Here is a 22846-nt window from a genome sequence, read left to right on the forward strand (position 1 = left end):
GTAAGTGATCAACACTGGAACAGATTTCCCAGGGAGGTTGTGGAGCCTCCATCCTTGGAGATATTAAAACACTTAGCGGACATGATCCTGGGCAGCCTCCTTTGAGAAAGGAATTGGACTAGGTGATCTCCAGAGGTGTCTTCCAACCTGAACTGTTCTGTGATTCTGTGAAATGATTTGCTATTTTTAGATTGGAGGAGGAATCCTTTTATCTAAGAGATGACTAACTTAGAAACTGGTAGGTAGACTACGTTAAATCCTCTGACCAAAAGAACTATAAAGTGCACTCTCCAACTATTTTTTTTATGGTGCTCCCACTCTCTCCTACTGATGTCATTTCACTTTCCTAAATTATTAAATATGTAATTGGGACTGAATCCCAGGTGTGCTATTTCTAAAACAGCTTCTTAACTACCTTTCTGTTAGATAATCTGAGGTTGTTCCATTATATGTGATGCAAGGAGGAATACTTCCTATGTGCATACCACACCTAACTATGCATTAGGTGAGTGAGCCTTCAGCTGGGAAGTGGCATAGCTGAGTCCTAGTGTCAGTCTGAAGGTTTAATTACTTGTCCAAAGCGAACTATATCTTCACATAGCACATAATTAATTATGGGACTCTGTTAAGGGATTTTGCTGAGTGTGGGCAGTTACTGGAAATAATACTGGAAAAAAGCTACCATGGAGATCAGTAAATACACAGATTCCACCTTTGGCTCAGGCATTCTGGAAGTCACAAGCTGTTGTAGAGCATTTGTGGGAAGCATTATTATATGCTTTCCCTGTTCTTACATTCTACCCTAAACATATGACATTGGCCGCTGCTGGAGAGAGGATATGGAGCTAGTGGGACCTTTAGTCTTCTGTGTTACAGTTCTCCTTATACTCTTAGCACCAGCACCGGTAGGAAAGGATGTGGAAGAACATCCTAGTGCTAAAGTGTCCTTTGGAATTCATAGACTAGAATTCGTGCAAGAAGAGATGAGATCCAAACCCTGTCACAGCCCTAGCTGTTGAGCTCTTGGACAAAATGAAGCAGCACTTAGTTTTGGTAACTGGGCTCCATAACTTCATTTCTGCTCAAAGCTACCTGGTATAATGGAACCAAATTCATTAATAGAATAAAGGGGAGTGAAACCATGCCTTTCCTTGTGTGTGTGTGCATATACTTTTAATTTAAAAAAACAAATTTGAATGTCACAGGTCAACTTTTGTGAATGACCTTAGATGTTATTTGGTTTCCCAAGTTTCTGTAATCAAGATAGTAACAACTTCCTTATTTCTTAAGCCACAAAGTACTTCCAATACATGCATTTTCAGGAACTTCTGCTGAAAACATTTCTGTTGATAAAATTGTATTTAATGGATACTGAACTATGCTAGCTGAGAATCTAGTACCTATGTTAGCTTGAAATTGAGTTCCACTCTGTGCTTGAATGTGCAATGCTGGGTGTGTGCCTAGGTCTGCAATGCTGTTAATGCCATTGTGTGAATCAGAGCAGAACATGAACCCAATGTTTATGGTCAGGGGAATTCAAAGCACTGAAGAATCAGTAAAAACTCTGCCAACTTTATCACTGAAGATTACAGCCCAAAATGTGTCCAAACCCTAGTGATGTTTCTTGGATTGGAGGGTTTAGATTTATGGAGTCTGGTTTTCGACCTGGACCTGAACTTCCTTCATGCTTAAGTTGTATGGAAGTTTCCTGTTTGTTAAAATGTTCTTAGCCCTTCATAGCCAGCTCACAATGGAATTGTGGTGTGATAGAGGTTCTTTTGGATAGCAAATAGTGAGAGAGCATATTTCGGTCATTTTATTGATATTACAAATTATGTTGAGCTCAATACAGAAAAATGTTGCCTTAGGACAGAGCAAATACAAGGAGAATAGCAGGAGAGGGCTTTGTGACTGTGGGAAAGAAAAGGAAAATCTTTTGGGGGTTGTCTCCATTTTTTAAAAATCTTGAAGAAATTGAGAGAGAGCAAAAGGTCTGAAGCAGAAAAGGACTTAGACCCAGCACACTCCTAATGCATGATCTAAATGTTATGAACTTATGCCTGCTGAGAGTCAAGTGGGGCATGCTAAACAATAGAAATGGGCAAAGTCGACTTTTCAAGTTAGAGAAAAAGTTTTTTAATTAATTCAGTGACCTGGAAAGACTTTCATGCTATTCATGAACTGGAACTCTGTGGACTTAGGGCCCAGTCTGCTCTCACTGTAAGCAGGAGTAACCAGTGAGAGGAAGATGACTTGAAGCTCTTGGTTGCTTTTTTCAGACCTCGATGATTAGGGCTGTCCTCATACATTGTTCTTTGTTGCAATGTGATATATGAATAGTAATGCTAATCATCAAAAGGGGATTGAGATCTCTTTTGAATCTAATATTGAAACTTCTAATTGAATGGATCAAAATCTTGCCTGTGGTCATCCCAAAGTTTTCAATAATATAAATCACTGACAGGTGTCTATAAAACCTAAAACTGTTTTGAAATTGGTGAATGGTCAAATACATCAAGAGTCCTCAAAAATCTGAGAGTTTCCAGTTACTACTAGAAATTAATACAAGTAACCACCTCACACTATGATCTTAAGTTGATGATCTGGATGAGGGGATTGAGTGCACCCTCAGTAAGTTTGTAGATGACACCAAGCTGGGTGGAAGTGTTGATCTGCTGGAGGGCAGGAAGGCCCTACAGAGGGACCTGGACAGGCTGGATCATTGGGCCGGAGCCAACGGTATGAGATTCAACAAGGCTAAGTGCTGGGTCCTGCACTTTGTTCACAACCGCCCCATGCAACGCTACAGGCTTGGGGAGGAGTGGCTGGAGAGCTGCCTGGAGGAAAAGAACCTGGGGGTGTTGGTTGACAGCCGGCTGAACATGAGCCAGCAGTGTGCTCAGGTGGCCAAGAAGGCCAACAGCATCCTGGCTTGTATCAGGAACAGCGTGGCCAGCAGGAGCAGTGAGGTGATCGTGCCCCTGTACTCAGCACTGGTGAGGCCGCACCTCGAGTACTGTGTTCAGTTTTGGGCCCCTCACTACAAGAAGGACATCAAGGTGCTGGAGCATGTCCAGAGAAGGGAAACGAAGTTGGTGAAGGGTCTAGAGAACAAGTCTTATGACAATGGCTGAGGGAACTGGGGTTGTTTAGCCTGGAGAAGGGGAGGCTGAGGGGGGACCTTATCGCTCTCTACTACCTGAAAGGAGGCTGTAGTGAGGTGGTGGTCAGTCTCTTCTCCCTAGTAACAAGCAATAGGACAAGAGGAAATGGCCTTAAGATGCGCCAGGGGAAGTTTGGGTTGGATAATAGGAAAAAATTCTTCACCGAAAGGGTTGTCAGGCATTGGAACAAGCTGCCCAGGGAGGTGGTGGAGTCTCCATCCCTGGAAGTATTTAAAAGAAGGGTAGACATGGTGCTTGAGCATATGGTTGAGTGGTGGACTTGTCAGTGATAGGTTAGCAGCTGGACTCGATGATCTTAAGGGTCTTTTGCAACCTTAAGGATTCTATGAAAATAGGCTTCAGTATTTTTTAAAGAATCAATTTCATCTGTTGGCACCAGGATGTTCTTTATGAAGGTCCTTGAGTCTAAAAAGAATGGGTGATGCGAGGCTCTCTGAAGAGTTTAGTTTTTATTTTTACTTTGATGGATCTGTGTACTACTAAGTGGTAACTGAATGTAGAATGAGTCTTCAGAGGAAAAAATACCCATTTCAATGAAGCTCATTCTTACTATATTTCCTGGTATCCATTACGAGTTTCTACTAGATCACCCACAAATTGTTGTACTGTCTTTGTTTAAGGGTGGCAGCTCATTTGTCCTGCTCTCGGAATTGACATTTATAGAATTGTTGTCATGTCAGGTCAGAGCAAGGGTCCACTGAGGTTAGTATCCTATCTCTGACTGAGACAGTCACTTACAGTAAAGCAAGCAAAAGCAGATGAGTATAGAATGGCTCTTCTTTTTATGTGCTCTCCCAGAGCCTGGCAATCTGCTTTGGGACTTTCTAAGATAGAGGTCACATCCAGACTATCATACCTCATAGCTGATGAAACTATCTTCCATGATTTTTTTTTTATTCCTTCTTGAATCATAGTTCTTATACAACAATAAACCTTTACTGTTTAAAAACCATTCAGGACCTCTCTGATCTCCTGCCTCAATCATCTCTGTTTCAAATGAAAGAGTCATACTCTAGATAGCCTCCTAGATGGGAACTCTGCCATAGCTCTGATCATTATTGGTGTCCCTTCCTGGAGCCATTCTTGAGAAAGGATAACCAGAACTTCATGCAAAACTGAAAATATTAGATATACCATATATTTATATGGGTGACCTAGATAGAACCTAGATTTTTTTTCTCTAATGACTCTTAACTACCTTTTGACAACTGCTGGCTAGTCAGCTAACAGTTTTAGAGAACTCTTCCTCAGACTCCAAGATGTCTTTGCTGACTGTTATTGGCTCATTTAGAGTTGATCACTGTGTGTATACAGTGATCTGTATCTTTACTTATGAACACTAAATTCAGTCTGCCCATAGAAATTCATTACTATGAACTCTTTCCTCAGTTCTTTGTACTGATGTTAGATTTTATTATAAGGAATAGTTTTGTATCATCTACAGACTTTATCTTCTCACTGTTCATCTGCTTTTGCAAAGCACTTTTATGAATATATTGAAAACTACAGGTCTCAGTATAGATCCTTAGGGAGGTACATGGAAACGTTGCTCTGTTATGAAAACTCACTGCTGGTCTGATGCTTTGCTTTGTCTCTTACTAATCACAAGAAAATGTTCATCTTAGCCTGTACCAGCTTCATTTCTTAAAGAGGTTTTAGTGAGTTACTTTGCTGAGAGATTTTGGGGAAACAAAGTCTGCTTTGTCAAACTCTAATTTATAGAGCTGTTGATAGTGGGTTTTGTCAGTCTTTTGCAAAATTTTTCTGTTTTATTCTGTACTTTTAAAAAAACTCTGTAGCGGTGTTGCTAAAGAAGACTTTACCAAAGAAAAATTAAGAGTATGCAATAATGTTTAGTAATGGAGTAAATGTTCTTTATTTTCTATTTCTGTACAGTGAGCACCTCTATTTTCTGGAGTCATCGTTTTGAATTAATCAGCAGCTGGTTTGTTACTGAAAAGCTCAGAATATTTCCTCTGATTGCTTTCCTGTGAGTATGATCAAAGCAGTTACCTCAAATTTCCTTGTCCATGGTATTCAGAAAGTTTTTTCCTGTATTGGGCTTTTTGTATTGAGGCTTTTATATTAGATTCACCCCACTCCCCACCCCCCACCATGTGCTTGCTTGCTTCTTTGGGGTCTGACCCAAATCCCTCTGAAAATCAGTGGACATCCCTGTAGACAGACCCTTGACTCCTTTTCCTCTAGGACCACTGTCACTAGAGATTACTTTCTTCAGAACGGATGATAGATTTAAAAGATTTTACCTTGAATTTTACCTTCAAATCAAAATACTTGAATTTTACAGTAATAATTTTGTGGGTGTATAGCCATTCTTTTAATAGCTATATTTATTTATCCGCTGGATTTCAGCAAGTATTTTGCTTTCAATGGGAGTCTTAAATCATATTTGTGTTAAGACATATGCTGGTGTGTTACTGCCCTGTTGTGTCTTCTGCTCTTTTTAGAGCAAAAAGGCTCTGAGGAGTCTGTTAGACTCCAAGTAACCGTGTTTACTCTGGCTATTTACAATATGTAAAGATTAGACATTTTTTACAAACATTGTTCTTTCACTGCCAGAACAAGTGAGGGCTCAAAAACCATTTAAAGGAAGTGTTTATAATGTGTGTAAAATTCAGCCCCTCAATACATAGAAATTCCAGACCAGAGACAAGCTGAGGACTGGCTCTTTGTTTGAGCAGTGCCTGTGACAGCAGACTGACGGGGTCAGAAATACTGCACCAGGGTTAAGGCAACTCCCTTAGAGACCATCATCTTCCGTTAACTCAGGGTACAGCGAGCTGCTTATTCTTGCTGGTGAGTAACCATGTTCTCTGTGTGCCTGGACCTCCTCTGTACCTCTGCTTCATTCCCTCTCTTTTTGGCATGAGCAGTGTGGAGGAGGAGAGAGACATGGTGGCAGGCTGAACACTGGTTGCATTGCCTTTCATCTCCAGCTGCCTTCTCCCCCCATCAGGAATGCTGGGTCTGGGCCTGTTTTAGCTGTTTTTGCCATTGTCCTTGGGAAGAAAGTTTAACTTTGCATACATTTCTGAGGTTTGTGTGAGTGCTGAATGGGCTGATAATTGTTGCAGGCTGTTCTCTGCCCTGGTTGTAGTTTCAGAGTTCTGCATTACTTTCAAGCCTTTGTTGGGGGAGTATTTAAGACTGAAGCCAGATACAGTCTGGGATTTCCAGTTTGTAGGAAATGTCAATGTTCCAAAATTAGGATTTCTTTCTGATTCAGTCCCTTCCAACCTGTGATTCTGTGATTAAATGTTCTAAAATCTCCCATGAAACACTCTTCCAATGAGATCACTGAATTTAAGTTCCCATGCGCTTCCTTATGTGGTGCATTTATGAAGTACCTAAATTCCCTAAAATTTGACCCACGGAGAGGAGGCTGTATTACCCAAAAGCAAATGGGATCAGAAATGCAGGTGGTCTCCTGCTGTGCTTAGCATAGGATATTCAGAGAGAGCAGTGACTGCCCTCCAGAGTTTTTCTGACAGCTCAGCAACTGGATCTGTATTTGTAGACATGTCTGAGCATGCAGACTGTGGTATTGAAAGAAGGCAATTCAGACCCTCAAAACTGAGACTATGCTTCAGTGTGTTTCTGAGCTGGTGCTGGTGCCTTATTTTTTGATGCATAAATTGCATCTGAAAATCTGTCCTTCAAGGACTCATTCATCTACTCCAAGTGTAGGGTGCAGCATGACTATCATATGTCTCATGCTGAAGGCCCCGTGGTGCTTGCATGGGACTTATCAGAGTGGTGGAAGAATTCTGTCACAGGAAGAAAAGACAAAATCTGACAATACTTTCCACACAACCTCCTCTTTCACATTGTAAAGCTGGCTGAATAGAAGGATGGTCTTTAGGGAACATGAATGAAAATACAATGAAAAAGGCCATTAGTTATCTTTAGAAAATCATTAAAGGAAATGGTGTGGACCAATAAATACACTCATTTGGAAAGGGAAAAACACGCATTACCTCTGTAAAGTACTGGAAACAAGGCACATCTCTATATGAGTCTAAAAAGCAGTAATATAGTTTAGTATTATCATGACAGTCCTGTAACTCTTCTGTTAGTTCTTGAATGCAGCCAGAGCTGACTTTGGAAGACAATCTGAGGCATGCTTATAGAAATTACCTTCAAAAATAAGTGATACCCTATAAGGTTAAGGTTCAAAGTCACTGCCTAAAGATGACTGTTTTTTATCTTCCTTGGAAACACACATTTTGTTAAAAGTCAAGAAGTTTGCCGTTAAGAAGCATTGTGTTAGAAAGGTTTTGGTCAGCTTTTCTCTTAAATGTTCAAGACTGAACGCATTTCTCTGGAGTCTCTGAAGATATTTTTCTATGGCTTTATTGTGATGAATTAAACTGAGATGAACATAGGCTCTTCTTTCTCTCATCTGTCCTTTCTGCTGCTTGGAAGAGGAGGTGCAGCACTCAGTCTTCCCCTGTAGCTTCTGGGATTTCAGGTGATATCTATATGCAGCCAGGGCACTTTTTGGTGAAAGCTCTTTTGTGAGAGATGAGAGCCTGGTGGTTTTTGTGTTGTGTTGTGCATTCCTGAAGAGGTGTTAGAAACAACTGTTTTGAGTTTTATTTAGTTTAATACTAGGGGAGCAAGCTTGGGAAGTAGTAGTGTTGTTCTTCCTGATGCAATTCACAGTCCCATGAAAATGTGATGGCCGTCTTTGGCTGCCAGGCCCAATTGGTGGGCATCATTTGCTAGAAAAGTCTTAACTGTTTGTAAGACATTTGGAGCTAACAGGCAGTTGAACAAAGAAAACCAGAGCATCATTTAGATATAGAAAGTTATGCTTCATTTAAGGGTGAACCCAAACAAGTAAACCTGCTGTGACTCACCCAAAATTTTGGATGAAGAACATTCTTTATTTTCCAGGAATTACACCACCTAGGAATTGTAAAACTGACACACTGAGTAGCTGAAGAGAAATCTGCTTCTAATAATCCATGCCTTGCCAGACAGAGGTTTAAGAACATTTAAAAAAATATCTGAACAAGCACAAGGATCATATGTAGGGGCAGAATCACTGCTGTGCTTAGAGTGAAGGGAGTGGAGTTGATTGTCTGCATCTTCTCAGTAGGTAGAGAACAGATATAGCTCACTGGAGAGGATGTGGCAGGAGCGTGCTGTGCTTTGGCTCTGTTTGCTGGCAAGAAGTCCATCAGAGAGCAGTGCCAAGCACAGCTTAGGCACAGCAGAAGCTGTATCTTACTGTCTTCTGTGCAATATTAACCTTCTAAGGCAGGAAATGTGTGTGCTGAGGGAAAGATAGGCTGGGAGCTGGGATTCTTCAGTCTTCATTGACAACTGCTTTTTCTCAGCTCCATCACAATAAGCTCTTCTGTCACTTTAAAACTACATTACTGATACTGCTGCTTTGAACTTCTCAGGGATTTTGTTCACTTAGTGTACATAAGTTTATGGAGTGGACAGATCATCTCCTGATAAATGGGGCCTTCAGAACCCTGACCATCGTTACACTGTGCAGTATTAAAAAAAGGAAATAAATATTCCCTACTTCCCAGGATCTTGGTAGATTTTCCTTGCCTACATTTTGATGATGCTTTCAGATCAGGGGATGAAAAAGCCTTGGCCAAATACTACTTGATCATCTGGAAGTGGGAAGTAGCTGAAATCTCAAAAGAATATCTTGCCTTCAGCTTATGTTGTAGATTCAGGTGATGTGGAGGGTAGCCTCAGAAGCGCACCAGCACTGTTAGATATTTATCTGAACTGAACTTGAACTCCCAATCTCTGGAAGTTCCCCCATGCCTGTTTTCCAATAAGAGCCTGATCTTTGCTGCTTTCTCACACGAGCACTGTGGGTTTGGAGCTGTTAAGTCTTTGGCCTGACTCTTACTTTCACTAAAGTCCCTTTACACAGTTCAGGCATTCTGCTTCGGGGATCTTAAAATGAGAGTAGATGACATGTAATAGCATAAATGAGAAACAGGTCCCTTAAAAAAAAAAAAAAAAAAAAAAAGTTGCCTTCCCTAAATTGGTGAGTGCTGACCTTGAAAAAGCCTTTAAAATCTCTGCAGGCATACTGAATTTTTTTTAGGAGAACAGATACCCCAAACTGCAGAAGATTACCTGAGGCAAGTTGTGGTATTTTTTCTTTTTAAGAAAAAATTCTTTTCCATTACACTTGGTACCCACATGTGTGTCTTAAAGCTTATTTGTCACGGAACTTCAGAGCTTCTGGTGTAATTTTGTCACCCTGCTTTAGGATTTTTTAAAAAAATTTACTAGTTTTAAACATTTTCATATATTCTGGTTATGTGAAACATGTTAAAAGACTCCATTTGTATTTTGAATATTTTTTTTTTTCTTAATGTAGGAGGCAATGTTTAAATATGTTTTGAGAAGGGGGGAGGCAAGAAAATCTGTCATCCATCAACTGGTATTAAGTCCAAATCTGAAAGTTTGATACAAACCGAATCTGACTGTTAGTGCAGACATGATACAAATTAGCTGTGACTTTATGATACCAGCTGTTTCTCTAACAGGGTAAAAGGGCAAATAACTAGAATAGCATCTTTTGTTGAAAGCAGTGCTTCCCTTTGCTAAATGTGGGAGCCTCAGGCAAAAAATTGTAGTCCTTAGTTATGTGACATGTGCAGTCTGCAACGTGTTCGTGGAGCTTGGGGGGCTTTTTACTGATGTTTTTCAAAGACAGGGTTATCATAAGTGTTCTATTTTCACTAGTTTTATCACTGAAAGACAAATCTCTGTCATGTTTTTGCCTTGTGTTAAAACTGAGGGTAATCTAAATGCTCTTTTTCGTACAAGTACAAAGAAAATACTGAACAGCAAAACCTGAGAAAAGCCTGCAAAAAGAAATCACAAATCTCAAAGTAAAATTTAATTCTGTGAATTATTTTTGTTAATTGATTCCCTCTTATTTTTTTCTTACCATAATTTTCAGGGGTTTTTATTCCATACAAACTAAGTCTACATAGTCTTTATCAAACTAACAATCAGTGTTAACTGAGTATAGTTTATTGAGGCAGCAGATTAGTCCTGACAAAGATGCAGGGACACCAGAGCCAGCTTTCTGTAGCCACATCTTGGGTCTTGACCCAATTCTGGTGCTAGGTGGCTATGTGCAGCTTCCCTACTGCATCCAGTGCCTGAATGAGGAGGATGCCAGGAGTCTAGGGGATGGAAATGCAGAGTTGTCGCACCTGAGGATCTTTGTGTGGAAGCAGCTGGGGGAGTTCCCTTGTTACTGGAGCTCATAAAGCCTACTCATAAACTAAAATACCTCTGAGCAAAGCCATTTGGGTGACTTTACATCACTGTTCATCTGCATTCCTGCTGTGTATCTGTATGACCTTAACATATCCCCTGACCACCTCAGGCAACATAAAGTTGGCTGTAGTGTGTAACTAAACTGAAACAATGTGATTTATTAAGCAATCAAATTAATCTTACTTCTGCCACTTGACTAAGAGCCAGTAAGATTTCAAAATTTAATATTATAGATAACAGACACTCATTTGAATGTCAGGAATGGGGCAATATTAAGAATGCAGTTATGTTATTAGTATACTAGTGTTTAACTAGGAATACTATTAGGAACAACATTTAGGCTAGGACTACTAAGGGAAGCAAAATTTAGGCTGAATATTTTATAAACTTTTAGATTAATGGTTATCAGTGTTGATAATAAACTGAAAAAGAAAGCATCTCAAAAGAGGTATCTTTCAGAGCTAGATTTTTTTTTTAAGGGGCCATGCAGTAACTTTAGGACTAGAAGAAGTGTGAAGGGTGTTGCTCCTTCCAAATTTTAAGTGGTACTCCACAAAGGAAGGATGCCACTGCTAAGGCGAAAGTGGGAAACTTCTCTGCAGAGCATAACTTCTGTTTCAGGCAAGAGGAATTTACATCTTGATGATATTTTGGCCATGGCAGACATTATCACATGAGCCCTGCATGTCTTTCTACATGGAGTAGGGAAGCCTTTATATAAGCCACTATATGACATGGTAGAGCAGATAAACCCAAATACTACTGAAGATGCAGAAAATAAAAAATATGTGGACATGGAATTGTAGCAGGCATATGAGTGAAAGGGCAGAGTTAAGAGTGTTGAAAAATACTAACCTCTACTCATAAACTTCCTGGAGTAAATTTAAATAATAAATACATTTCAAAAGGAAAGTTTAGGATGTAATAACTGTTGTGTTTTTCATGCATTGATGGCGATAATGTGAAGCACAATGTAGAAAATTCCAAGCACTAATAAATAGGTCTTGGCCATTTCTGTTGCAAATATGCACTTTTACTATCTAGCATCTGTTTCTGAAATTATGTGAAGTATTTATTTAAAATATTTTACCGTGGTAGTTTAAGTGACTAGAGAACATCTTGTTTTCATGAATGTGTAGAGCGGTATGTCAACAAACAAAAGTCCATACATGACATCCGAAGAACAAAAACCCAACCGCAAGAAGTTCTACATTCTGAATTGATTTTTTTGATGATGTAAAAATCCCCTTGGCCAGCTTTCTGGTTATGGTTATATCCCTGCAAACCTGGAGTATCTCCAAAGAGAGCTTAATGTATCCCTTCCATTCATGCAACCAGGCTGAATATGGGAGCGCAGGGCTGGTTATAGATGCAATCAAAGTAAAAATGTGCAGGAGATGCTGGAGAATGTTTATTGCTAATGTGCAGTAACCATCAAGAGGAAAAAGATCACATGGAAAACTTAAACCAGTAGCACTGTAGCAAGAAAATGATGTGCTATCAAATGTATTATAGCTGTAGAAGCCATCATCACAGCTGAATTTTATGGCTATAATGCTAGAACCATCTTAGCCTCTTGCAATATCATATTCAGAACATCTCATAATAACTTCAATAAGAGAAGGGATGCTAGCCCTCAAATCCCAGCATTTAAATTAATCTTTTTATTCTCTGAAAGTACATTACTTGTAATCAAAAAAGGTATTTTCCCTCATTTTGTATTCTAAACTGTTGTTTTGTTCCAAACTTCAATCAAGTTGCCATATTCCTCTCCAAGATGGGTACATTCAGTGGTGAAATGATGTTGGCTCTTTTGGGTATTTGGGAGAGAGCAGATAATGTACTGTCCTTGGCTGGGCCAGCTGCCTCACATCCTCAGAGGGGTGAGGAATTTGTACAGTGACTGAGTTATGGTCAAATACTTGGGAACCATTTCAAGAACTCAAGGAGGCCTGGGTCTGCTAGAGAACTCTCTTCATCCATGTGGCAGATAGGAGGGTATTCCTCATGTTGAGTTGCTCTGGGATTTATGGTTTATGATAAGGAAAGTCCCTTTAAGTGCCTGCTGTTTTGTAGATGCTAATCATGTAAAATGACTCACTGTGTGTTTCATGCTGTTAGCCTTCTGGCTGGCTCTCTGCTACCCTTGTATTCCTTTGTGTCTCAACTTGATTAACTCATAAGGGTCATCAACCACCTACTTTTTATGGTTATTTAGTACCACATTCTGACTTGTCTCTTTGGAAGACTCTGGAGGCAAAAACTCTGTTCTGTGTAAAAGGAGCAAAATTTGACCTTGAAAGTGAGTAAACATTACAGACTTGCTTCTGCCAAACTGTGGCATGCTGAACATTAGGTTAGTCCTTATACAGTTGTGTTGATGATACGGGTTCATTCCTTTTTCCTTCTTTTTCCTTTCTTTTCATCTGTTCCTTTCAATTTCCTTTCCTCTTTTATTTCCTTCCACCTAGCCCAAAACAAAGATCTGCAAGCAATGGTCTTGTTCAAAGTATGGAAGCTGTCTCTAAAACCAACCAGATCTAACCTTGCTTCAGTTTTAAAACCTTGCTTGAGGGAGCCACAATCCCTTTACTTTAAATGACTTAATTTTCAAGCAGTATGAATCACGCAGCAACTGCACAAGCTCTGGCTAGAATACATTGTACATATGTTTGTTCTTTAGGCAGTGAGAATACAGAACTGGAGGTCATTTGAGTTACAACTACTTCGGGGGATTTTTTTTTTTAAAAACATTCCTTCTAACAAATGCAGTTTAAATGGGTTTGTTTATATGGCGTGGAATTGGAAAGGCCCAAACTAACCAGGCTTTACACAATGTGGCCTTCTTCCAAATTAATCTAAAATATTTTAATCCCTCTGGAGTTTCTTTATCCTCTGCATCTGTGCTATAGTGGAGACACATTTTTAACATTTCTTTGAGGAAAATTACCTTTCTTTCTCTCCAACTGTACTCAGCAAGGTCAATGGAGCACTGTTATATGCTATTTAAACATCTGAGATTCATCATATATCTGCACACCAGAAAGAATCATCATAAAAGGTCTAATGAATCCTGACTGCTAGCCAAGCAAGGGAGTCCCCTTATGGATACTGAGTATTAGAAACAAAGAATACATGCAAAATACAGGTTTTACACTTCAGCTTTATACAATTAAGAATTAAACTGCCCCTTCTTAAGGGGCAGGGAATGTTTGTGACCCCCAGAACAATTCTGGCAAATCAAAATCTGTTTGAGCCAAATCCCGAAGTTGTTGCATCGGCCAAGATGGCTGCTGGGTCTGCCTGGGAGTAAGAGGCCTTTTTGCCCTGTGGGAGCAGACATGGTCTGAGCAGGAGCCTGGAGGGGCTTCTTGCTCCTGCAAAAGAGAGATGCTCTGACTGTCATGCTCCAGAGGTGGCTATCTCCGCCTCTGGCTGTGTGCCTACACCTGGTTTTAAAGCTGCCTTGTTTTCTAGTTCAGTAGCAAGTTTATGGGACTGAACTCATTTTACTACCCAGGAACTGAAATACGGAGGGAGGCCTAGGTGGTGTTTTTTTCCAGGCATTTCAAAAGCCAGTGCCCCTCCTTCAGCTGCCTGTAGTTCCAAACAGTCTGAAATGGCCACAGGGAGCAGATAGAACTCTGATCTTTTGGAGGTTTTATCTGGAAAACTGTTTTAGTGGGCATGTTTATCTGAAGTACTCTTATCTAACTGTTCAGGATGACACTGGGGCTGGTTTAATACCAGAATTTATTCTAGACTCATTCTTCCTTTGAATACTGCTAGGTCACGAAGTTCAGATATCTTTAACAAAGTTCAAATAACCTTTTGAACCTCTGAAGGAAAAATGATACACCGAAGGCCTCTGTTCTGTGAAGGCACAGGGTTTTACCAGGTTTTTTTCCTTGTCACTGAAGCCCTGCACAAGGGACTGCAGGCCATAGGTTGTGGGGTGGCATGTGGGGATAATGATGGTCTGAATGAAATAATTCACTAAGATCAATCACCCCAGGCTGTCCCTGCTTTTGAATTAAGAACCTACCCCAAACACACTTTCCCTGTCTTTTCTAATAGTCAGAGGTATTTTGGGACCATTGCAGGCCATACAGTAATGGAATAAATTCCAAGTGCAGCAGGAGACCACATTGGAGGAAAAACTCATTAAGTGCCAAGGGCATTTCTTTTACTTTTCTTACTGGGACTGGAAAATATTCCCTAAATAATACATCTGGATGTAGAGGAGTAGAGAGGGAAAAGATGAAAAACAATCCTTTAAATTCAGTAGGTGCCTACTTTAATGGCTTGTTTAATCTGCCAGCTGGCACAGTGTTGACTTCTGGCTACACATACTTTAAGGAGACCTCTGTAGTTCTTGGAACCAAGTTCATATTAAGTTGTAGAAACTTAAATATTAATAAATTGTCAGACTGCTTTTTGGTACTTAATAGAATTCAAGAAACTGCTTAGTCATCTCCAGAGATATTTCTGTCTCCTCCTTAATGTAAATACCAAAATAATATGGACTTAGAGCAGTAGCAAAGACAGTAAAAATTCAGATATGTTCCCAATATGTGCCTTCTCTGAAATCTGTGCACATCCTTCAGGCTTTGCAATCATGTGTATTCCTTGTACAGCAATTTGCTTTGGGCTGAGTTTTTCTATGTCATTTGTGACACTGCTTTGTTTGAAGGAAGTACGTTATGAGTTTGTGTCTTCTCTAATGCTCCTTGGCCAGGAGAAGAGCTGGTGCCATCTTTACGTGGATTTTTATTTGATGTGTCTTGCAAGTGGTATCACTTAATAGGTGCTTTAGGGTATATTGCACATGTATTTTATATGATCATAAGTGTCCATGCCTTTGTTTTTTACCTGGCTTTGTGTGAAGATATATGGGTGGAACAGAGTGCAAACTTGAAGTGCAGTGTCAGCTATATAACGGACATTTATACCTTCTGTTCCTAAAAGTTTAGGCTACATCAAGAAGCATGTCTTCTGTTTTCAATTACTTTTAGCATTGGAGAAGCAAAAGAAAAGATTTAACAGCAGACCAACCTGTCTTTTATATTTAAGGAATCCTTTAATGATATCCAAAGTGACACTTGTCAGTATTTACAAATTGTAAAGGTTTGATTTGGTCCAGGTAAGCATTGAAAAATCTGGCTAGTTTCCTCATGTTTGTTTATGAATTTCAGATCTGGCTTTTTTTTTTTTTTTTGTTCACCTTAAGGTTGCAAGCTAATTTCAGGATTTTTATCTGGGGTATGGATTGTAAAAATCCCCCAAGTTGCAAGCATTATGATCTGGAATTTTAGTTTGAACCTTCTCTGTACATCTTTTCCAGAGTCTATTTCTTTTTTCAGACCTCTATTCCCATTATTACCTCTCTGTTCCCTTGCCTTTCTAACTCTTTTCTCCACATGTTTAATAGGGTTTCACTGCAGAAATTGTCTGATTGTACTCCACTCCTGTAGAGCTATCAGATCTAGTGAATTATAAAGCATCCACCATCAGGAGGCCTCAGTGCACACATGCCACTCATAAGTGCAGTTATGTCTGCTTTGGTCATTTTGAAGAAGGCATAACATTTGAAGACTGAGTTCAACAGGTTTTTCTGCCAGCTAGCCCATAACTAAAGATGATGTGACCGAGTTATGAAAAACAATTTGCTCATAAATGTAGGCTACTTTCCTATTTGTAGAGCATTTACAAACAGATTGGAAATTGTCCTCCCTTTCCTCCCCTTCCACCTTTGTATTTCTGGTTTTGGCCAACACTTTGTATACATACAACCCTGCTTTGTGGGTTGACTGTGAAAAATGTGCTTCGTGTGCCTTTGGTGCCCAGAACTTAGACGGTGCCCAGAACTTAGACTGTGACCAGCAGTGTGTGCTCTGTGTCTTGTTCTGAGCTGGGTGGGCCTAACATGGCAACAAGAGAGGCTGGAGGAGAGCCCATAGGGGTTTTGGGTCCCTGGGAAAGAGGACTTAGGGAAAGGTATCAGAAAATGCATAGTACAAAGATATTTTTTCCCATTTATTTTTTGAAGAAAAATTAAACATTTTCTTTTCTGGACCACACAGACATTGTTTGAGGCACTGTTCCTAAAAAAATTAAACAACTGTAAAATTTATTGTCTTGATACAGTTCTCAAGCGTAACTTTCCTTTGTCACATTAATACGAAGTAAGTATGTATGTTTGTGTGCTCTCAGTATTAAGGGCACGGGATACTGTCAGGCCTCACCTGCCTTGTTTAATTGACTCTGAGCCAGGCTCTGTTGAAAGTTTTGGTGATGCTGTTCCCCTGCAAGGAGAAGCAGTGCACAGTTGCTTATAACGTTACTGATGTATCAATGTGATGCTGTCGCGGTATTTGCTGGCAATGTGTTTGTGCCTGAATGTCTAGATAGCAGTCAGATTATTGTCAAGATTATTTAATAGCTTCTCTGTGTGAGTCTCAAGAGGGGACCTGGCAATATTGTAATCTTGCTGTGTCAGGTTTTGTGCTGGCTCATGCACAGCATGCAAGTGTGTCATCTTGCCTATTGTTTTGTTTTGTTGTAACAAAGCCACACTGTTCTTGGGTCTTCTGTTTTGGTGACGTTGCTGTGTTAGTGTTTCCTTGCTTTCAGTAAACTCAGCATAAAGTGAGGTCTATGATGTAAACTTCAAATATGGCTTGAGACACATCTATTTTGTGGTACGCTCTTCGAGTTGTCCTGTTGAAAGGCTTTGCATTTCTGCTGCCCTGCTTTACCTCTTTAAAGCTGGCACTGACCTCATGCTTCAATTTGCAGCCAAAATGACACAGAATTGCTGCTTATTAGAGATAAATTGATATAGCTACTTGGCAGGAAGCAATCTGGGTTTCATTTGTAAAGATGACTTTAAAAGTGTGAGCTGGAAAAGCCCAGTAGAAATTTCTGCAGCTAGATCCATTCCTGGTAGAATTCCACAGGTTTGCATGATGCTCTGCCATTTAATAACTGGACTTTCACCTGTAATGTATCTATCATGGTAACATACATTTTGTCTGTGCAAAGTAAGTGTACAGGTAAGGTACTGGGGGGAAGATGAGTTAATTGAAGTTCAAGAGTAACATGCAAGACCTTGAAAATCTATCATTCATTTCTTCTGATGAACTGGTTGGATTCAAAATACTCGGTGTCTCTTAGGGCAAAACTAGTAAGATCAGCAAAGCAAAGAACTTTAGGGGTAGGTTTTTTTTGTAGTGTTTCTTTTTTCTTTAAAAATGCAGGAATGTCAACTAAAACCTGGTACTGTTGCTTATTGCTGGTTCAGTAGAGCAAGGAACAGACACTCCTCTACTCTCATTAGAATTTATGTTGCTCTGCACTAGGCAGAGCTGAATCCTAGGGCTGCATGTTTTAATAGGAAAAGAAAAAGGGTTGAAAATATAAAAACAAAGCCACAGTAAGCTGGCTACATTGTATCTTCATACTATTTTCTATTACTTTTTTATGACTGACTATGTAGCTTAATATACCATGATTTTGTATTTTGAAATGCATTCCAGAAAACACGTGAAGTCTGGCTGAGTGAATGTTGCTGTTGGAATCTTACCTTAGACTTGCTCAAACATTTTATTATTTTTAAGAGCATTACCTTAGTTGTATAATTCAAGACCTGAGACATGCAGACAAAGAGTGTGACTAGAGTGCTTAGAACATTCATAAAACCTACTTGGACACGAGTAAGTTCAAACAATGTATTGTTGAAATATTACTTGTAAGCATCAAGGTCAACAGGGGGTGGCGCAGGGGTAGGACAAGAGGGGAGCACCAAATGAGAGGGACTGGAGTGGAGTAGCAGAAGTCAGGGAGGTAGAGAGTCAAAGACTTCCCATCTCTGATCAGCTCCTTGCCTGGTGGGGGAAACCTGTCTCTCTAGTGAAGGGGCAAGTATGGAGAGCTGCACTGCTACTGCTGGTTTCCTTGCCAGGTCTGGTGCAGAAGAAATACTCCTGCACTTTGACAAAACAACATCTTCCCTGGCTGATGCCTACCTTGCTCCTAGCCCAGACTGTCTGCTTATAGCCAAAGCTGTGACTGCTGCTCCCAGTGCAAGCCTCAGCTTTTCATGATGGATACCAGGCCACTCTGTCTTGTGTTGCTCCTGCCTGCATCGTTGGGTGACTAACGCCACTAGGCAAGAGCCCCCAGCACGCTTTCTGCTCTTGCGGCTTGTCCTGCTTCACACCACTCTGGTGGTACCTTGCTACATGGGCTTGTTGTGGCTTTGCACATTGAGAAGGGACTAATGGCATCACTGTAATTAGCACTCAGTGCACGGTCATCAGCTCCTGCGGACACTTCCATCCCCAGCTGCACCTCCACTCCACCTAGCCCTGGCTCAGGCTCTGCCCCTCTCCCACATGGTTGCTGCCCTGGCCGACGGTTGTGTTGCTACATATCTGTCCTGATGCACACTGCACTGGGCACACTTGCAGCTATGCTGTTTCCCTCAGAGAGGAGGCAGCTGGCAGGATCAGGGCACACAGAGCATCTGTGATATCTGCCAGCTGAGCTAGCATGAGGGTCCCTCTCCAGAGGATGTGAAGTCAGATGAGATAGAATTGATAAGAATAAATGATTTTTCCTTTTCCCTATGCCTTTAAAGGCACTAATTGAATGGATACAATATGACAGTTTTATGTGTGTGGGCCAGAAACTGAAGACTGGCTTTTCTGTAGTTGTGGCAGCTTCTGCCTGTGTTATGTTCTTTCCCGTGCTCTGATTTTTTTTCTAATAGAAATCAATGGGAGAATTGGCATTGCCAGTTGGTCATCTGAGCTGGACCTAACCTGTTTTTTTTAGTGATATTTTGCCTGTTGTTTCCTATTCTGAAGAAACAAATAGCTCCTGGCTGGAAGGTGTTGGCATGGGCACTGCTTTTCTACTTTTACAGATTTCAGTGAGAGATGAAGCTGGCTGACAGCCAGGGCATTGCCATAAGTTTCAACAGTCAGGCCACAGATTTGCAACAAACTGTGCAGGAGGACTATATGCATGATGTGGGCATTCTTATGATTAGATTAACGTGATGAAGCTGAAGGTCTTCACTGGTAGAAGCAGATAAAGGCAAGGGTAACTAGTGAATGATAGATATCCCATGGTCCTGCTTCTCAGTGTTTGAATGCAGAGAAGTGAACACAAGTCAGAGCTCATTTTGGGACTAAGCACTTTTACAAACTGTTTCATGGGCTATAAAATCCTTTTGATTTCAGTGTGGTTTGTCCTTGGAGATGGGGGCCTCGTTATTGTTACCTGGGATATTTCACTTATGTTTAAACAGTAGTAAAGGGCAATGCAGTTTTCAGCAGCCTTTTGTGTCTGTAGCAAAGGCTAAGTGTTTCCTCAGAGATAATGATATGAGTGAAAATAATTTGTTTCCCACAAGTAAGCACTGCAAAAATAAAATAAATTCTGCCTTTATGTGTGTGTGCACAGAGGTATGAGAGGACAAAGTAGCCTATATTGGCATAATCTGAGATCACACCAGTTTCTGACATGTGGGGTAAGCTCACTGATCTTTTGCAGTGTATAGTAGATGAATTTGGCTTGTGAGGGTGGAATCCAGTCCCAACTGAAGTCTCTGGGAAGTCTGCCAGGGATTCCAATAGGACCAGGATTTCAACTCTAGTCTGTATACGAATAATATTTCAGTATCTTCTGATCTTTGGGGACAACATATTTGAAATACTTCAGAGGACACTTGAAGGGGAGAGTCAAGGGTCAGTCCTTCTAACATGAGAACCAGTGGCTGTGCCAGCAGCTTCCAGCTATGCCTTGTTTCTTTCTTTGTCTGCTAATGGGAAATGATAGAAAAATGTCACTGAGAACAGGGGTGGGACCAGTATATGCAAATCCAAATGTCAAGAGAAAGCTCTGCCTGGTCCTTATGTCAATGTGCAGCAGGAGAAAGATGAGGAAGGAAGTTGGAGGAGTGGAAATGGCATACCCACACTCAGCCTGCCCAAGGGAATAAAGACAAATGGGGACTTTCCATGGCAACTGACTGGCTCTGATATGATAGGTCCTACTGCTTGCATGCTTAGTACTGCAGTGTTAGCAGCAGCATGCTAGATGTTTGCTAACACCTCTTGGATGGTGCAGCTCTGTAATGCTCCTTCCCTAGTGCTGAATTAGATCATGGGTATGGGAGACGGACCTAAGCAGGTATCTGAAGTCATGGATCTTTTAGTTGCAGACCCAAGGAGTGAACTCTGGCGGGGTCAATCTCCTATAAAAAGCTCCCTGTCAACACTTTCATGTGTTTCACTCTGCAGCAGCAGGAACTGATGTAGGGCCTAGCACCTGCAAGGGCATGTGTGGCACTCACTCTGATAACCTACGCTGTAGCCAGGGTGGGTGAAACTTGTTCAGCACCTTGAATCAAGGGCCTGGACCATGGTGTGGTTCTGTGAGCCATCAGTAGTCTGCAGAGCACCAACAGGGAATCTCTGTTCTGCATAATTGCTACATAGTTTTGCTCAGGATGCTACAGAGGTGTTAATTAATATGTTAATCAGGCTCAAAAATGCCACACCAATGTACATAAGCTTTTTTACTCCTGTGAAATAGGAGATGGAGATGGAAAATGAACCTTATGCCACAAACAGATTTTAACAGATGGGTTTTTTGACGTCCTTGCTGAAATTCTAGGTAATTCTCTGCTTCCTTCTCCCAGACTTAGTGGTTTGAACATACACACATAGATGGAAGTGAAATATTCTGAACAACAGAAATTGGACTTTGAGAAACCCGCAAAGTTTGATATTCTGATTGATGTGAAGTATGAACTGCACTTGGTTGGTTTGCCATTGATGAATTTTCCTTGGAAGTCCTAAGAAGCATGGTCAGATGAAACAAGGCACAGGCTAGATTGGAAAAAAACTGTGTGTTCACATGACCTAATATGTTTATTTTGCCTTGAGTCCTAAATAAGCTATTCAGTTTGGGAAGGAATAAAGCTGCTTGATATGAGTATGTTTGTGTGTGTATAGATACGTACAAGAGTTCATTATCTGCAGTCAACATGAATACTTGGTCAAGTTTACAGTAACAATTGCAGATGTGGTTTTACATGAAAGGAACATTAAAAAGGAATTTATAGCAGAAAGAAAAGCCTCTTTAAATATAATTTTTATTATTGGTAATATATGGTTTCCAGCAACATCCAACATCTCAGGTTAAAGAAAGAGCATGCATAAGGTGTCACAAAGGACAAATTGGTCCATTGAACTCCACCTTTTGACTTCAATGAAGCTGCACCTGTTTCTGAAAGATCTGAGTGGCACTGAATACTTCTAAAGCAGAATCAAAAGGGCAGCGGGAGAATAATTTCCAAATGTCTTCTGACAGATATTCATAGAAAACAGATTTATTTGTTTTGACTTTAATTCTCCTAGATATTGCGGTAGAATGACTGCATTTCATGGGTGCCAGGTTAAACAAGTCACACTTAGACCATCAGTGGTGCTTGCTGAGTTGCTCTCAGCTGCAAAAGGGGCAATGAAGAGGTTCTGTTTTCAATTCTGAGGTGGAGGAAGCAGAAAGAAAGGGCAACGGTAGTCCTAGGGATACAGTGGATGTCATGTCATGTAGCCAGCTGGAGCAAATTATTCTTCAGGCTTCTTATTGGCCAGTCTTTTACTGACATTTAAAAGGTCCACACCTCCACACCAGGGCTTTGGGACAACTGAAGAGGAGATAGATGGGAAAATGGGACATTTGGATTAATGGGATACAACTCACAAAGCTGCTTGCAGCTTCACTTTGTCAAGCATTAATGAGACATTTGATCCTTTTTGCGGGAGTATTATATATATCTAAAAAAAGGCAGTTGTCTGTGTGAAGCTTGCCCTGGGCATTCACAACACGGGAGCAGTGAGTGATCCCATGTTAAGGAAACACGTGTGACTTTCAGGCAATTTGGCCCTGAAGGTCACTAAAAGGAAATCTGCAATTGTTTCATTGTACTGGGAGGGAAGCAAGAGGGCATGTGCTTGCACAATGCTGTCAGCAGACGTGGCCGGTGTTGAGCCCTGTGCAACACTCAGCCGTGCTATATTAAGGAATATGGTCTGTCTTGAAGTTTCTTTGCTCAACTAGGTTGAAGCTGGAGTAGAGGCTCAGCATAGACATTGCAGTCTGGGAGCTCATTCAGTGTAATGGAAAAGTGACTGGCAGGTCTTGAAAGACAGACATTCTGTTTGTTAAAGACCCGAGTAGTAGTTTGCACTTTCACTTGCTTGTTACTAGTCTAGGTCATCTGTTTTTAAGGCCCCCTGGGTGCTGAGTTGTCTCTGAAATCAGTGCTGGGACCAGGGTGAGGACAG

The 22846-nt window shown here is 40.7% G+C and overlaps 1 protein-coding gene across 4 annotated transcripts in view; it reads left to right on the forward strand.

Annotated features, from left to right (window-relative positions):
• Window positions 1-22846, forward strand: part of CALD1 (caldesmon 1) — a 202596-nt gene that overhangs the window by 75463 nt on the left and 104287 nt on the right. For 2 of the 4 annotated variants that reach the window (XM_064458948.1, XM_064458939.1), the window contains one exon: window positions 5082-5175. The exons of the other annotated variants lie outside the window; for them this stretch is intronic. The gene's annotated coding sequence lies outside the window, so the exon portion shown is untranslated. The remainder of the gene's footprint in view (window positions 1-5081; window positions 5176-22846) is intronic. 4 annotated transcript variants of the gene reach the window in all.

Source organism: Phalacrocorax carbo, chromosome 1 (assembly GCF_963921805.1).
Source record: "Phalacrocorax carbo chromosome 1, bPhaCar2.1, whole genome shotgun sequence".
NCBI lineage: Eukaryota > Metazoa > Chordata > Aves > Suliformes > Phalacrocoracidae > Phalacrocorax > Phalacrocorax carbo.